The 17,206-nt window shown below is 27.8% G+C and overlaps 1 non-coding gene across 1 annotated transcript; it reads right to left on the bottom strand.

Moving 5' to 3' along the window:
• Window positions 1–5,133: 5,133 nt before the first annotated feature.
• On the bottom strand, window positions 5,134–5,205 carry Trnap-agg (transfer RNA proline (anticodon AGG)). The gene has a single exon. It is a non-coding gene; the product is annotated as a tRNA-Pro (tRNA).
• Between the last annotated feature and the right edge of the window lie 12,001 nt (window positions 5,206–17,206).

Below are 17,206 nucleotides of genomic sequence, written 5' to 3'. Positions count from 1 at the left end.
TACGATTTAAAATGGAGCATAATGCACAAAATCAGGGAAATGAAGAATATAGGTAAAATCTGTAAGACATGCAATTTGGAGAAAATAGAAATAGCACTTGCTAATAAGAAACGAATTCTAAACAAAAGACAAGAGCTCTTCTACACCTGCCCGCACTTTAGGAATTTTTATTTTAAAACTTAGCGTATTAATTCTTTTATCACTTAGTTCTACTTATGTTATTACTTGTACCCTCATTTGTTAAGCGCCATTTTGTTTTGTGTTTTTAAGCTAAATCCAAACCTATATAAAACAAATCATCTATTGTAAGTATAAAGCATATTTAAAAGTTTAAAAAAGTCTTTTTCATTATTATAAAACTTTTAATTTTGTTAACTAATTCTCTAGCAATAACACTATACATTTTTAATTTTAATTTGAATTCATTTATAATTTTTTGCATTATTGTATTTTCTTAAGTTTGTCCATCGTCTTATGTTTATTTTATTTAACAGGCCTGAAGATCCCTTAGGGGAGAAACATTGTAGCCTTTGTAAATAAATAAATTTAAAAAAATTAAATAACACTTAAAGTTGTTTTCAAAAAAAATTTCTGTCCTAAATTTATCTTCAAAAAAATCAACTCTTATGTTTTTAGACAAACAATTTAAATTTTTTTAGTAAATTACTTATAAATATTTTAACTAGCTTGTAATAATTTATTCTAAATAAACTAAAACTTATTAACAGGGTTACCAAATGTTTTTGGTAAATTTTTTCCAGGTTTTCAAAACGTTCTCCAGGTTTTTAAAAGTACACATTTTTGGGTCTGTTTTTAGTTTAAAGTTAAGTTTAAGGTAAAAACTGTGTTAAATAGTATAAAAACAATGAAAAGATACTGTTAAGCTATTTCAAATGTGTTTAATAATAAAAAAAAAAATTGATAATTACAAAATTTGATTTTATGTGTCAAATCAAAATTTTTCTACTTAACATGTAAAAATTGTTTAAAATTCCAGGTTTTTCCAGGTCTTTAAGTTTTTTGGCAACCCTGTATCCGTAGTAATTTTTTTTTTTGGTCTAAAATTAGTCTTATTTATCATGATATCTACAATAACATACGTTTTCGTTGACTTTAGGATACTCAGTAGAAGCGAAACTCAAATTTTCATCCTGGTACATCCGCCTCTGTTCTACTTGCTGCTGTTTCATTTTTTTCAAGCGAATGGACTTCTTCAAAATACTCAAACAATCTGTGAAATCCTGAAAGAAGCAAAGTAATGATTACATTCCACAAAAAGCAAGTGTTCTTATTTGACTTTGCATAAAATGTTGTTTTTATACAAGCTAGTTCAACGAGCAAAAATACACATTCAATTCAACTACTTTTTTAAAACTAAATCATACACATCATTGTTATCTTTTTTTATGTCTATACTTACTTATTATGTTATTTTCAAAACTAAACATTTAATTAAACTACACTACACAAAGCTACTTTCAAAATTCTCGGATTCAGTTCGGGCAGCATGGAGTGCAGTTGGTCGGTTGTGAAGGTGAATATTTTTTTGATGCCGACAACCGAACACACGTACTGCGATGAGTAGGCGTTCACGCATGGGAACTGCTGCAGAAATGCTTCCTGTTCGTCGCACGTGAACGTTGTGTTCAGTCTGAAAATTTCGACTTGGTAACTACTTGTGTAACGAATAGACACAAAGCAGTTGCTGCAAATCAGAGTTTTCCAAACTTTTTTTTATTAATTGGAAGAAATTAAAAAATGACCTCCCCTTTACTAGTTAGATACACATATATTTTTTCTTCACAAACAAACCGTTAGTCTCATTATAATACGGTATGGTCTGAACAAGTAAACACTTATCAAAAAAAATAAATGCACAACATTTTCAGTTTTTATTTAAGTTCACTAAAAGTAATTAAATACAATGGTTTATCGCTTTATTTCTTTCTTACCATAGTTGCAACCTGAATAATTTCAAAAAATGCTTAAATTGACTAAACGTTTTAGATCTAAAAACATAATAGATAAATAAAACAAACCTGGAGTTATTGATAGTGTCTGGTGGCTCTGGTAGACTTTGTGTGATGAAATTGACATATTCTGCTAAACTTTCCTCGCCAAAACTACACGAAACTCTCACCTGGCAGACAATTAGTTACTTTTGTTTATATAGTTCAGCATCATTTTTAATTAATAAAAGTCATCAGTCTTTTTAAGGTTCAAACTTTTTATAGACTATACCTTGAAATCTTTGATAAATGTTAAATATTGTTATTTAAAAATGTTAAATTGTAATTCTTATTATCTAGAAAGCATTCGATAATAAATAACTCAGATTTAACTTTATTAAAAGTGATGCTTTTTTTTCAAGCTACCTAAAAAAAACTAAAAAGAAAATTAAATGTCAATTGTGTGTATATCACCTCTAAAAATCTTCAAAATAAAAGTGTTTTCAAAACTCAATTCTAAAAATTATATATGCATTTCAACACAAAAAAAAGTAAATTATGAAGATTAAATACTAGTTAAAATAAATATTCAGACTTTAACCATACCTAAGATTTTATACAGCAGGTGAGTATTTATTATTAAAGTAACCTGAAAATCTTTTTGTTGGTAGGCAGCAACACATTGATTCAGTTTGGTCAAATTTCTGAACGAACTCGCTGATCTGAAATACGGAATTTAATTAATAGTTTTCAGAAAGCATACATACAAAAAAACAAACTTACAAGCCACTTGTTTCCATGCTACTAGAATACGCAATGAGATAACAACAAGTAAATTTCCTGCACAATTTCGACAAAGTTTCCAACATTATTTTTTCCATGTTATCTTTGCTTTCTGCGATATTTATTTAATTAAACGATAAAAAATTAACACTACCATATCAAATTTTACTCTAACATGCATTGATATAGAGGCCTATAATCAAAGCTTTAATTTATGTATGATTGATAACATTCTATAAATATGTACTGTTATAAGAAGGTTTTCAAACGTGCTTATATAACATTTAAAACTAAGTATGCAGAGGTTACTCATTTTATTTTTTATTTTATAACACGAACGTTTTTAAAACTACACTAGTTTCATTTTAATTTAGATATTGATTACGGAAGAAGGACCAAGTTAAATACGCAGACAGTATTGGAAAAAAAAACTATTAACAATTTATTAATTAACATATTTTTACTTAAGTTATACTTTCTTAACTCTAAAAATTTGTATTTGTTTAAACTTATTCATACGTCATAATATAAACCCATTTTTTTAAACTGTTTGACTAACCAAATTTTATTTCAAATTCATTTAACAATTGAAAATAAAACCAGTATAGTATTGAAAACGTTCGTGAAATAAAATAAAAAATAAAACTGTAACCTCTATATACTGAGTTGCAAATGGTATATAAATTCTTTAAATAATATACAATGTCAGTTAACAAATACGTGCAACTATGAATACTTATAAAAGTACCAACCAAACACTTGCAGACGACAAACAATGACACACGCGTTCTGATTGACGGTCAGCAGCAAATGCTCAGAGGAAGGTGAATTTTGCTGCACAATAACAATGTTGTACCTGGGAAATAAATTTAAAAACACATTTTTAAAAGTAAATCAAAAGATTCTTAATGTAAATAAACAGAGTTACTTGCACATTAAAAAAAATAAAGGTGAAAGTTTAAACAGTCACAAAACAATTTAAGTACGTCTTGGACCAATATTGGATCAATATTTTGTATATATAAACTAGTAAACACTTCGTTTGTTTATAAGTAAGAAGAATAATGGTTTCTTTTCTTTTTTAATGTTGGATAAAAACTTTTAATTTAACTGCAATGTTCAACAAACCTCGCTTCGAATACCTGCAGCAGTGTTTTGCTGACGTCACAATCGGAAACCAGGATTCGCTGTTTGATTGGACAATATTTGGAGGTAGCCGTCGTGTCATCCAAAACGCTCAAGTCGGACCGCGATGGCCTGAAAATAAAAACATTTAATTTTTCTTAATTACGAAATACAACTATCAAAAATATTAGTTGCAAATTATATAAACTATTTATCATAAGCATACAAGCTATGAATAAAAACAATTGCTAAATGTATTTTTTTCTTAATCAAAAAAAAAAAAAAACTTTAATTATACAAACTTGTTTTTATGTAAGCTAAGCAAAAACTTTATAAGCCAAGTGTTGACAGATGGTTACAAACAATAAAAAATAAAATCAGATCATAGTTTTTAAAGTAGCGATACCTAAAATCTAATTAAAATAACTATACTTTAAAGTCATCTCACAAAGTTCTACTTAGAACTAGTTTTAATTTTAAGATGATAGACTAAGTTTGAAAATATTAAAACAATAAAAAATTATTTAATAGTTATAGTATTTATTTGGATAATTTAATGAACAGCTTTTTATACAGTGTGCTGGTTTAATTGCTTTTTATACAGTAAAAGCATAAAAAACAAGCACAGTAAAAATACTCACGAGCCGAAATTAAAATAACTATCATACTATATTAACTGATTTTCTTTACTGCTAACACGTTTGGTTTTCTAAAGCATTTAAAACTTTTACTGAAACGATAGCATGCAACTAAATAATAGATGTCCTACAAACAAACTTACAATATAATTTTCAGTGTGAAGTAATGGGATTTATTTTCAACTGCTTGTTTTTTAATAGTTGAATTTTCATTGCATTCATATTCGACTACGTGTGTGAACAAATTCCAATCAATTTCTTCGCTAATCATTTTTTCTGCTATCACTAAAACCTGACACCTGAAAGTGTTGCCTTAACAATACATTTTTAAAACAAAGAAATAATAATGTTATCCTACAACAAGCTCTAATTTACTTAAACTAAATGCAAAAAACTCTCATTTTTCACATCTTATTCATTTTCAAGAATTACTGTTATGTTACCTGTAAAGATTGATTTTATCGTTATGCTGTTCAACTGTATTTTTTGATATAAAAAGTTAAATATAAAAAATTTGAAAACTGAATGTACTTTCAACATTCTTTTAAAAAAAAATTAATCCAATATTTTTTGTAACTAAATGTATATGAGGTTGACAACATTTTATGGTTTTGCTGTTACTTCGATCAAAAAAAGTAGGGCCCGTCCGGGATTTGAACCCGGGACCTCCCGCACCCTAAGCGGAAATCATACCCCTAGACCAACGGGCCTTACATCTGCGGACAAATATAAACGTATATAAACTAAATGCTTCGTAACATCTTAGTTGCTGATTTTCTTGTAGTGCTTACAATTCTACACATAATATTGCCGTCTATGCATATATATAAAGTTTTGATTACCACAGATGTTCTTGTGCTAAAACTTTATTTCAACTTTTTAGCACAAGAACATCTGTGGTATACATTCCAATAAGCTTAGCTTATCAGGATCTCCAGGATTTAACGCCTTATAACGTTACATCTTATAAAGTTTTGATTATATATTAAAGTTTAAATACAGTTGTACTAACATAACAAAACTATTTTTTTTAACTTTCTTATAAAACTTTTTTTAACTTTATTGGTAAAACTGAATACTTAACAACTTCAAGTATTTTTATACTTAATATAAATATTTTTTTTTGAAATACGTAATTTGAAATATTTTATAATAACATTGTAACTAATTTAATACACTTATAACTAGTGATGTACCGGACTCACTATCCGGGTCCGGCCGGATATTGCCATTTTTGTCTGATATCCGGATCCGGCCGGATTCTAATTTGAAAAAAAAGTCCGGATCCGGTTCCGGCCGGATTCTAATTTGAAAAAAAAGTCCGGGTCCAGTTCCGGCCGGATTCTAATTTGAAAAAAAAGTCCGGACCCGGATCTAGTTAGTAAAAAAGAGCATACCTTAAAGTATTTTTTTTTTAAAACAAACCCTGTGTAAATTAATAAGAGTCATTATTAAGAGTCATTCGTCAGTAAAAATTAAACACTTACCGTGATTGGCTCATTTTGTACACGTGACTAATTTACATTTGTTTACATTTAAACTATGAAATAAACATTTCATAAAATGCAACTCTTTACATATGTTGTAAAATTGAAAACTTTGGAATGAATACTTGCATTATTTATTGTTTAAAGTTGAGCTCAGAGAATATTTAGTGTTAATACGGTTGAATGTACGAGCCAATGAGAATCATATGACGAAATGTTTCAAACTAAATACTGATGCAACAAAACATCAGAACATGACAGGCAGTTTATATGTAAGCAGTTAGTTAGTTTGGTGTGTAGCGTGAAGCAACAAAATATCTTGAACGTTTTTGTGAATGCTTATTGTAAGTAGTGTTTTGTTTTAAAAGTGAATTTATCAACAGGTGTTTAATTGTTTAAATATTTAAGCCAGGTTTATAGTTTAATAGTTTATTAAAAACTTTGAAGTTTCTTGTTTACTAAAAGTTTTATTTAATTTTTAGTTTTTTGTTTCAAGTCTTTAGATGTAGATTTAAATAGCTTCCAGTTTTAAATGTGTTACCAAAGTAATTAATAATTTTGTATATGCTAGTATTTGTTGTTGTGTTTTATATAAAAGATTCATCACTCAAAACTGTCGTGTCTGATTATAGAAAGTAGTCTCAGTTAGAATTTAGTATTTGTTAGATATTAATTAAATAAGGTAGGATTTAATTATGATGGGTAGTACTAATAAGCTAAGTGTACCACAATCAGTCCACAACTTTACTACCAAATTGTCAACCTTTGCTAGCTGTTCTACTGATTATTAGATTAAAGTAATTTTTTCAGTTTTTAAAAACCACATTCTGACTCAGGCTTGTTTATATTCACTCTAGCTAGTTTTATTGACTTAAACATTGGCAACCCTGCTAGTTTGAAAATTTTTAGGAATTTTAGAAAATCTTGGACTGCCTCAGGCTAGTTTAGTTTTTTATAAAAACTCAGACTAGTTTTCTTTTAGATTTTGAATGAGTTTGAGCTGATCCAGTTTTCAATATTTTGTAATTTTCTAGTGTATTTTGTTCAAGAACTTGATTTCAGATTTTTAATTCTAAATAACACCTAAATTTGTAAACCTTGTGGCTAGCTGTTCTAGTTATTATTTGTTTAAAGTTCTTTTTTTTTTCAGTTTTTAAAAACCTCATTCTTACTCAGGCTAGTTTATTCTAGTGATGTACCGGACTCACTATCCGGGTCCGGGTCCGGCCGGATATTGCCATTTTGGTCTGATATCCGGATCCGGCCGGATTCTAATTCGGAAAAAAAGTCCGGATCCGGTTCCGGCCGGACTCTAATTTGAAAAAAAAGTCCGGATCCGGTTCCGGCCGGATTCTAATTTGAAAAAAAAGTCCGGATCCGGTTCCGGCCGGATTCTAATTTGAAAAAAAAGTCCGGATCCGGGTCCGGCCGGACCCGAAATTGTGGGTCCGGTACATCACTACTTATAACATACTTTTTTCATATAGGAATATCAATGCCTACTTTGTTTAATTACTACAATAATCTGAGTTCATTAATAATTGGTTTTGTTTTAAATTAATTTACAAGTTCTTTAAATTAGTCAAACAAACACATTTTTGTACACATAAGAAATCTAAAAGAGAATTAGTATTAAAGTTTAAAAAAAATTATAATTTTTTTTTTCAATTTTTGTCATAGTTTGATTTACAGATCAATTTTCACAAGCTTCACAAAGAAAAAAACTAACTTACACAACTTTAAATTTTTCGTATATGAAATTTAAAACAATAATAATATAATTATAATATTTCAATATATATTTATAGCTTTTAAAAACTGTTATTACAGTGTGTTTTATAAAACATACCAAAAACCACAATTAAAAAAATAAAAACTTTTTAAGCGCGACTTTCATGTGCTGCATTGTAACGCTCTTGACGCTCGAAGGTGCGGCCATGCATGACAGCGTCACGTGACAGTGCTCATCCATGCGTGGTGACGTCACGTGACCGTTGAAAGTTTTGCAGATTTTGTTGAGCAAGTAGCTGCAGTTTGTGTTGCAGACAATGAGCGCGCGAATCTCGCCTCCCTGCTTCTTCGCTTCACTCGCTTCTTCCACAAGCAGGTCCCTCACAAATATCAGCTTCGGGTGTACCAGAGGTTCCTGTGAAAATTTGAATGGAACTTTTTAGTTGCTGACTTGAATTTAGGTTGTTACAAATTTAGCATAAAACAGCTCGCAGCTATACAAACTATATATTAAAGTTGATTGCTGATTTTTTTTTCTTTCAATATTTTATCGACATACGCATGAAAATAGTTATGAGTCGTGTAAAATATAGTATTTATGTTGATTTTAGGATTATAGGTAAATTTCCAAGTTGAAAACTATGGGTTGCCAAATTTTCAAGTCGGCGGGACGGATTTATTAAAAAAATGTTTCGCGGACCGGACTTGTTAACAAGAGTTTTAGCGAGCCGCGTATTTAAAAAAACACTATAATAAATAAACAAATATATTAAAGGAAAATTTCAATGGAATAGTTATTTAATAATTACTACTCTAAAATTCACAAAAAGAACTGTATGTTATTAAAAAGCTCAATTTTATTTAATTAGCACAAGATTTTTTCAAGCTAGAAAACACGTTGCGTTTCAGAACTTTTTTTGACGTTGTCCACCTCTATTGTAAATTATAAGTTTTATTTTAACTGTAGTTTAAGAATTAAAAATTTAAAATAGTCAGTAAACAAAAGTATGTACCAGTTGAGCTTTTGTTGATATTAACCAAAACAAATTAAAAAAAAATGAAAACAATATTTTAACTTATTTTTAATTTATTACTTATCATTATTAATAAATAATAAATTCAAATAACATTAAACTAATAAAATTAAAAGTCAAAAAACTTCTGATTTAGAGCTGTTCTTGAGACAGTCTTTGATGAAAATTGTCAACTGTTCCAACTGCTTGATATGTTCAGTTACAGTCGGGTCGTTCTTGAAGATTCCAACTCGATGGGCCTGCTTCAGTATTGCTTGCAAGAAAGCTGAAAATTTATCAAATTCAATTATTAATTTTTGTTTTCAGTCTTAATTTAAAAAAAAATTGAAAGGTTTTCAAAATATTTTAACCCCAGAAAAAGTAAAATAAAAGCTATTTAAATAGCTTGCTTAGTATTTTTTTAACTTAATTTTAGAAATCAACAACTCAGACACATATACAAAAAAGTAACTATAAAACAAAAAATATCCACTTAAATCTTAAAGTAAACATACCATACAGTACAAAAATAATTACTAAATATTTATGCTAATATACAACGCTAACATAATGCAGAGAGAAAAGACACTTGGTGGAAAAGTTGGAAGACTGACACTGCTTGTTTGAACACTTCCAGCAAGCACCCGTTTGAAAATTCAACTTTGCTGCACTCTTTATTGATCTGCTCACGCATATTAGTTTTAAATAAATTAATTATACACATGAGACAATCGGTTCTCAGGCTGCACTCTTGATAAGAAATTTAAAATATTTTTTTACTTACTTTTTCAAGAAACTTAAACAAAAAAATTATTAAGATAAAAAATGTCAATGCCTAACTAAGAATCTATAAATACTAATATAAAAAAGTTTTTTTTACTGTAAAGTAATTACAACACGTAATTCTAAAAACCTGATTCGGTTTCTAAACATTTTTTTTTCTTTTCATGTTTCTTTAAACTAAAACAATCACAGGGTTGCCAAAAGTTTTATGATATCTTTTTCCAGTTTTTCCGAATTTCTTCTAGGGTTTTGAAAGTACAAGACTTTTTTTACGTTTTTGGTATACAACTAAATTAAAGGTAATTATAAACTATCTTAAACAGTATGAAAAAATTGAATTGATACTGCAAGGTCTTGTATGTGCTTTATAATAAATAAAATTCCAAATAACACAAAAAAATATTTTACATGATTGATTTTTTGTAGTTAATCTAAATTAAATTATTCTATATGTCCAAATTGTTTATGTTACAGGTTTTTTAATAATTTTAGTTCAAAATTCCAGTTTTTTTTTTGGCCTAAACTGTCAAATTCCTAGTTTTTCTAGGTATATCCAGGTGCAAGTCAACACAGCACTAAGCATAACAATAAAACATTTTTCTATTAAAAAATAACACAGTTAGATAAAACTATCAGTACAGTTTACATTTACACAATCATTAAATACCAAAAACGGTTTGATGGTGATTTGGTTCATTACAATCACAGCTATTTCAAAAGTTTGCATAAAACAACAATTACGAATAAAACTAATTTCTAGCAAACAAACGGGAATTTTAATGTGATGCTGCTTGCAGAGAAACCGAGCGATTTTCGGCGTGTAATCCTGCAAACATTTGTCTTTCGGTATGAGTTTTCGCGACTGCAACTCCTTTAGTATCGGCCTCAACATATCTTCGACTTTCAGCATAAACTCCAACGCTTTACCTGTGTGACGTTTTTATTTTGCTAAGAATAAGTAATTTAAATTAAGTGGAAGAATTTAGAAAATAATTGCGTTTTCAGTAATAATGAGAAAAATTCAAAAGCTTGCCTTATAAAATCTATTAACATAGCTCAATCTAAAAAGACTAATAGCTTGAACTATGTCTTGGAGTTTAGCAATGACAAAACAGTTAAATTTCAGTTAAACAAAAGTTTTTCTGCAATGCACTACTTACCTTTGACTTCAACTTTGCATACTTTAGATTTAACTGTTACTTCATCTAGTTTCTTATCTGGCTGGGCAGTTTTGCTGACTTCAATTTTTGAAACTGTACAAAGTTTTAATTAGTTGGAAAAGACCATTTTTTATGGTTGCTAAAAAAGTAAGTGCTTAACAAAAATTTAACAAAAACTTTAAGCAACAAACTATTTAACGGTAAATCCGAAGATCTCTTTGGTTTTTCCCTGTTAGTTGTAGATGGCAAGGCTACCACTTTAGATGTTTGTACAAATTTTGGTTGGATTGCTAACTTTTGTTGGATTTCATTCACAAGTTTTGCTTTTTTGAAAACTGTTCAAGTAATTGTTAAGCCCTTTACAACAGAAATAAAACATTATTTATCAAAACAAGCACTTCAAACTTTACTTACATAAGTTAAACATAGAGTCGAAATTACTTTGGAAACTATATTTATTACAAAATCAGGCACTTACTCAGTTTTACCGCTGAATGTATTATCAAACTGCGACCTTGTACAAATATAATGTTTGATTGTCCGCTCAGCGGTGAAACTGAGTAACTGCCTGATTTTGTAATAGGTATAAATTTCAATATACGAAATTTAACTTGAATTCATTCATGTGTATGTTAAATTTACTTTAACAATACATTTAATCGAAATTATTTTCCATACAAATAACATTGAACAAAATCAACAAAACAAACCAGGTACGGATTTGTTTTCATGGCCTTTGGACAATTCTTTTTTTCCCCGCATCTGCATGAACTGATCAACCAAACTCTCAGTGGAAATTTGGTTAGGAGCTGCACGTTCGACTTCCATTGAAACAACGGTGCTGTCCGGCATGCTTGGTTCGATGACTTCCAGCGCTTTGTGAAAGTTAAGTTTTTAACATACAAACAGAACTTTGAACATAACAAGCTCTTATGGTTAAATATGAAAAAGTAAAAGTACAAAGTATATTGTACTTAAACTTACATAAATTTAACATGGTTCAACAAAAACTAGAACAACCATGAAGATATATGTACTAAATGCAAACATAACTTGGAAAAAAACTTGTTTAAAACTTATAAGCGTAAAAAAATAATTTTTTGAAAAAGTTTAACTTTAACAGAATGGCTCGGAGCTACAAAAAAAAACAAAAGTATTTTTAACTTGTTCTTAATTTTTTAACCTTTGGCTAAAGCTAAAACATTATTTGTACCTGTCTCATTTATCATTGGATTCTCCTCAACTAACATGTTCGGTGATGGAGTTGTTTTGGACGACTAAAAAGTTTATAACTTTAAACATTTTGTTTACAAAACTATTTTTTAATATTGAAAAATCTTAGATTGACATTTAAATTTTAAAAAGACTAATTACTGTAGCTAGTTCTTCAGTGTTCTTTAAAAGTGCATCAATGTTGCTTTTCATTGTTACAACTTCTTCAACTTGAGAGTCTAAGATAACTGAGGATTGAAGTTGGGTTTTTGTTTCTTCCACATGGAGAAGAGCTTGAAACAATAAACGCATTAATCGCTTTGTAAAAAAAAAGTTTTGCAAAAAAAAACAATGCTGTTTTAATATATTTTTTTTATTACAATTTAATCTCTATAATACTATTGTATTACTATAGCTGAAATTATTATGTTAACTCTACATAAAAGGAAATTGAGTAAAACATAAACTTTCCAGGTTTAACTCCACCGGACAAAAGCATTCCAAGCCATCGAACTTGTCACACTGGTCAACAGGAAGTTTTGGCTCGACCGTTTGAAGCTTGGTGGACCTTCTGAGATGCGAAATAAAATTGGGAAAGTGGTAGGCGACTTCCCACACGAGATAGGCGACTCTTTCCATCAAGTCGGTTTTCTTCAAACCAGCTTGCATTGAACTCAACACTCTGTCACACGTACATTCATTGCACAACTTTTCAGCGTTGATCGGTTCTGTGCAATTGTAGGAAATTATTTAAATATTCTTGTGCAGTTACATGTTTATACTGAAAAACATAGTTTAATAACATTTTATTTAAATTTACACCATATTTCTTTAAATAAATGTTGCTTTTATATTCAAAATTTTTTTTCTTTTAACATTATATATAGCTAGTAAAACTTAATGAATACTTTAAACTATTGCAATTAATTCTTTTAAGTTAATTAAAATTTTACTTCAATTAAAATTTTAATTACTAAAAGGTTAACAAATTATTTCTATAAACTGTAATTGTTACAGTATAAAAATTTTAAGTTAAATTCACCTGGTAACAGCAAGTTAGCTAGAGATATTTCTTCTACCAACTTTGGATGTTTTTCAACAATTTCCAATTTGTTTAGAGCATAGACACACAGGTCATCTAACCTAGGTATTTTTAAGTATTCAGGCCAATTTACAACAAACAAATAAGATAAAAAATAAACCACTTACTGTTTAAAACTAGAGTCTATGTGTAGTTTTTCAAGCGGGCTTTTGTCACATGCATTTGAAACTTCAGCACTAGCAGTAGGAATTGTATCAATTTCTAAACTATAATCTTCAGTAACAACCTTTTGTGCAGGAAAAAAGTCTAAACAGTAGTAAAAATAAGTTTACTTGGAAATATAAAACAGATTTACTTACATTTTAAAAATTAATAAAGATTTCAGCTGCTACATAAAATAAATATTAAATAAATAAGGTCGTATTTTTTTGGTTGCATCGTAGTGGTTTTCAGAGAAAGTTGAAAAGTGCCAGCATGAAAAATTTTTCAAATAATCTAAAATTTTGCGGAGTGTGTTCTTATGATATTTGCCAAATGTAAAAACATTTTAGCTAAAAATTCTAAGGTTGCTGTATTTATAAGCACCGTACTATAGAGCAAAATTTTAAAATAAACTATTGTAAAAATTTTTGTGCTTACAATATAAAGAAGATTGACTATTTAGATCTAAATTTTAACCTACTGAACCATACATTCTACCCATACAGAAAAGACAACAAAAAATAAATTATATAAATTTAAAATTAAACCATCCACCAACCATACTCAAACAAATCCTAAAAATGATAGAGACCAGACTTTCTAAAAGCTCAAGTAACAAAAACCTGTTCAACAACAAAAAATATATAATGATGCTTTAAAGATAAACGGATACAATTAAGAAATTAATTACACAGAAGAATGCAAAAACAAAACAAACAAAAAGAAATAGAAAAATTATATGGTTTAATCCACCATATTGCAAATCTGTAAAAACAAACACAGGTAAAAAGTTTCTAAAAATAATAAACAAAAACTTTGGAGAAAATAGTAAGTTAGAAAGGTACTCAAACAAAAACAATATAAAATTAAGCTACAGCTGCATGACAAACATTGAAACATTGATAAAAAACCACAGCAAAAAACTAATAAACAACAATAGAATTAACAAATATGAATCATGTAACTGCAGAAAGAAAGGATGTAGGAGAATGTAGGGCAGAAAATTTAATTTACCAGGCAACATTACAAACAGACAATTCATCAAAAATATGCATTGGACTAAGTGTCAATCAGCTAAAAAACGTATAGCAACATGCAATACCACAATTAATAACAAACCAAACGACAAAAACTACCCCAAGTACAAACAAGCAACTGAACTTTCAAAACTAACACACAAATAAAAAATGAAAACAAGAACTACAAATTAACTTGGAAAATACTAAAAAGGGAAAAATCTAAACCAGGAACAATAACATGCAGGTTATGCTTAAAAGAAGCTTTATTAATACTTGAACCTGATGCAAATTGCATCAACAAAAGAGCGGAATTAACATACTCATGCAGACACAGAAACAAATTGTTATTAACAAACTGGAAAGCATATAAAACTTAAATCAGATTATAATACTAGTACAAAATAGGTTTTTTTACTTTTTCATTGAGTTTTGTTAATATTTGGTTTGAATTAAAATTTTTAGATAGCTCTTAATTCAACTTAGATAAATTTTAAGAATTTTTTTTCGTTAGATAGTTCTTAAATCGGTTTAAATTTTTACTGTTACATTAACTTAATACAAATAAGATTTTAGAATACCAGTGACTTTGAGTTTTTTTAATGTTTTGTTGATACTTGGCTTAAAATTCCAATTTTAGATAGGTTCAATTCCATTTAGATAAACTTCTAGGAATAAATATCTTTTAAAAAATTTTAAAAAGCTCTTAATTCAGTTAATTTTTTTTGACTCATTATATTAATTAAATTCAATTTGTTTTAAAAATAGAACTAACTTTACCTAATTATATACTAAAAAGCTTGAATTCTCGAATATGTAACATTATAGTTTTTAGTTAAATTTTCATGCATGAATAAGTTTTTAAATAACACTATAGATAAGCAACATTGTTATGTGCAGTTTACTATTTTATTTTACTACCAAATAGATACAGTCAAAAAACAAGTAAGTAAGCAATACTTTTGGAACACATACTAATATGTTAACACAAACCACGATCTAAAATAACATAATAGAGACAAGTGACAAATTTAAAAATTGTACATATTATTATATCCACAAAACCAGCTTTAGTATAAGCAGTTCTTATTATATTTGAACTTTTTTATCTAAAGAATTTGTTAAAAAAATAGCTCGGTGATTTATAATGAGGAATTTATTTAAGTAAAAATAGTAGTTGTTTAAGGGCATAGAGGGTAGTCCACCTTGATTTTTACAAGTTGATCTTATTTTATAGAGTTTAATCTGAGCTATCAGACATTTTTTACCACTTAAAAAAATTAAAATAAAATTTTGAGATATAAGCAATCTAAGTCAGTGACCTCAATAGGTTACTAATGGAAGTCGCAAACCAAAAACGCAAAAAAAAAGACTATTTCATTAAATCTCTATCTTCTCCTTCATTTTTTAACCAATCTTCTTCAAATATTCACAGATATTCCATTATAAAGTTTAAAAACGATTGAATGCCGAATTTTCTTTAAATTTTGAAAAAAAAAATTATTAAAAAACCACCTTTTTTTTTTTTTTATGTCAAAAGTTTTTACTTTTGAATATTTTTAAAATCGAAACATTCAAATCTTTTAAATAAAAAAGGAACATTTCCTGAAAGTTTGAGGTCTTTAGCTCGAAAAATGAAGGAGAAGATAGATTTTTAGTGATTTTTTTAATTTCAAAGAAAAATGACCTCAAAAAATTTGCCTTTACATATGTTCATACGTTTGTATTGAAAACTTTTTAAAAATAACAATATCTAAAAAGTTTAATAATATTTTAATTCTATAAAAACTGGCTGGTAGTTTGTACTTAAAGCTTTCATATAAGAGCCAATGTTATTTTTAGTAATAAAAATGTTGGACCTCCTCTATGCCCTGAATTGTTTTCTATTGAAAAAATTGTTCTAAAATTAAATGATTTAATTTTGGTTCTTTAAAGAACTGTTTATTATAACTTTTAGTATAAAATAAAAATTTTGCTTCGTTTTAATAAGACACTTTAAATTTTATCTAGTTGTTAGTATATAACGACAAGAAATAACTAGTTGATAAAAATTAGTGTACATGGAATAAAATAGAAATTTTTATTATTAAAAAATTAAGTAAATTTGTCGTTTTACAGTTTTATAGTTTGATAATCCGTATGCAGTTAAAGCTGAAAACTATTAAAAAACTAATAATTCATTTGTAGATCGAAAAATTGCTTACATTTAATTTTTTTTAAATGCTGTCTTGCAAGCTTTTAGTTGGCAGATAGAAAATAAAAACAAGGTATCAATTATTGTTGTACTTAAATCAACAAAAAGTTTTAAAGAAACATTATAGTTTATGAATAAATAAATTTTTATAATTGACAGATAGACATGTCAGCAAAGGATGGTATTCTTGTCAGTTTAGTGAATTGTAAAAATTTTAAACTTAAACTTGCAGATTTAAGGTTCGAAAAAAGATGGTATATATTTAAAAATATAAGATTATTAATTTTAGATGATTTTATTAGTAAAAAGATCCCAATTAAACTACCAAAATGTATCCATCTACTAAATATTACGAGAAGAGCAGAAAAGAACTGTGTTGTTAATAAATATTAAATAAGTAGAACAGTTGGATCAAATAAATGATCATGACAGGGAGTTCATTATTTTTACTTAATCTAAATTTTTCTGGGTCATATTTTTAATAGTTCAAACTTTTGAGGTCATTTTTTTAGCTTATAAAGTTAATAAACTCAAAACCAAACGTTTGCAAAAACATTAAAGCAATTAAGTTTTTTTTTTTAATTTTAACGTTGCCTTTATACTTTTTGTTCTTTACTTTTATTTTTTAACTATCATTGTACCCCTATCCCTTGGAGAGTAACATTTTTTTTTTCTTATTTATTCTTATTTTTTACTTCTCACCCTTACCCTTGGTGGTTTTTTTTTTCAGTATTTCCTAACTTGTTTTATTTAATATTTTATTTGAACAATTTTTTTTGCTAAATTAGATCTGGGATCATTACTTTTACTTGTTCAAACTTTTTGAGTCATTTCTTTTTTACTTGTTCTGACCAAGTAAAAATAATGATCCG

The sequence above is a fragment of the Thalia democratica genome, chromosome 2 (assembly GCF_965202585.1).
Source record: "Thalia democratica chromosome 2, ktThaDemo2.hap1.1, whole genome shotgun sequence".
Classification (NCBI taxonomy): Eukaryota; Metazoa; Chordata; class Thaliacea; order Salpida; family Salpidae; genus Thalia; species Thalia democratica.
The sequence above is the reverse complement of the archived record's forward strand: the minus strand, read 5'-3'. Positions and strand labels throughout refer to the sequence as shown.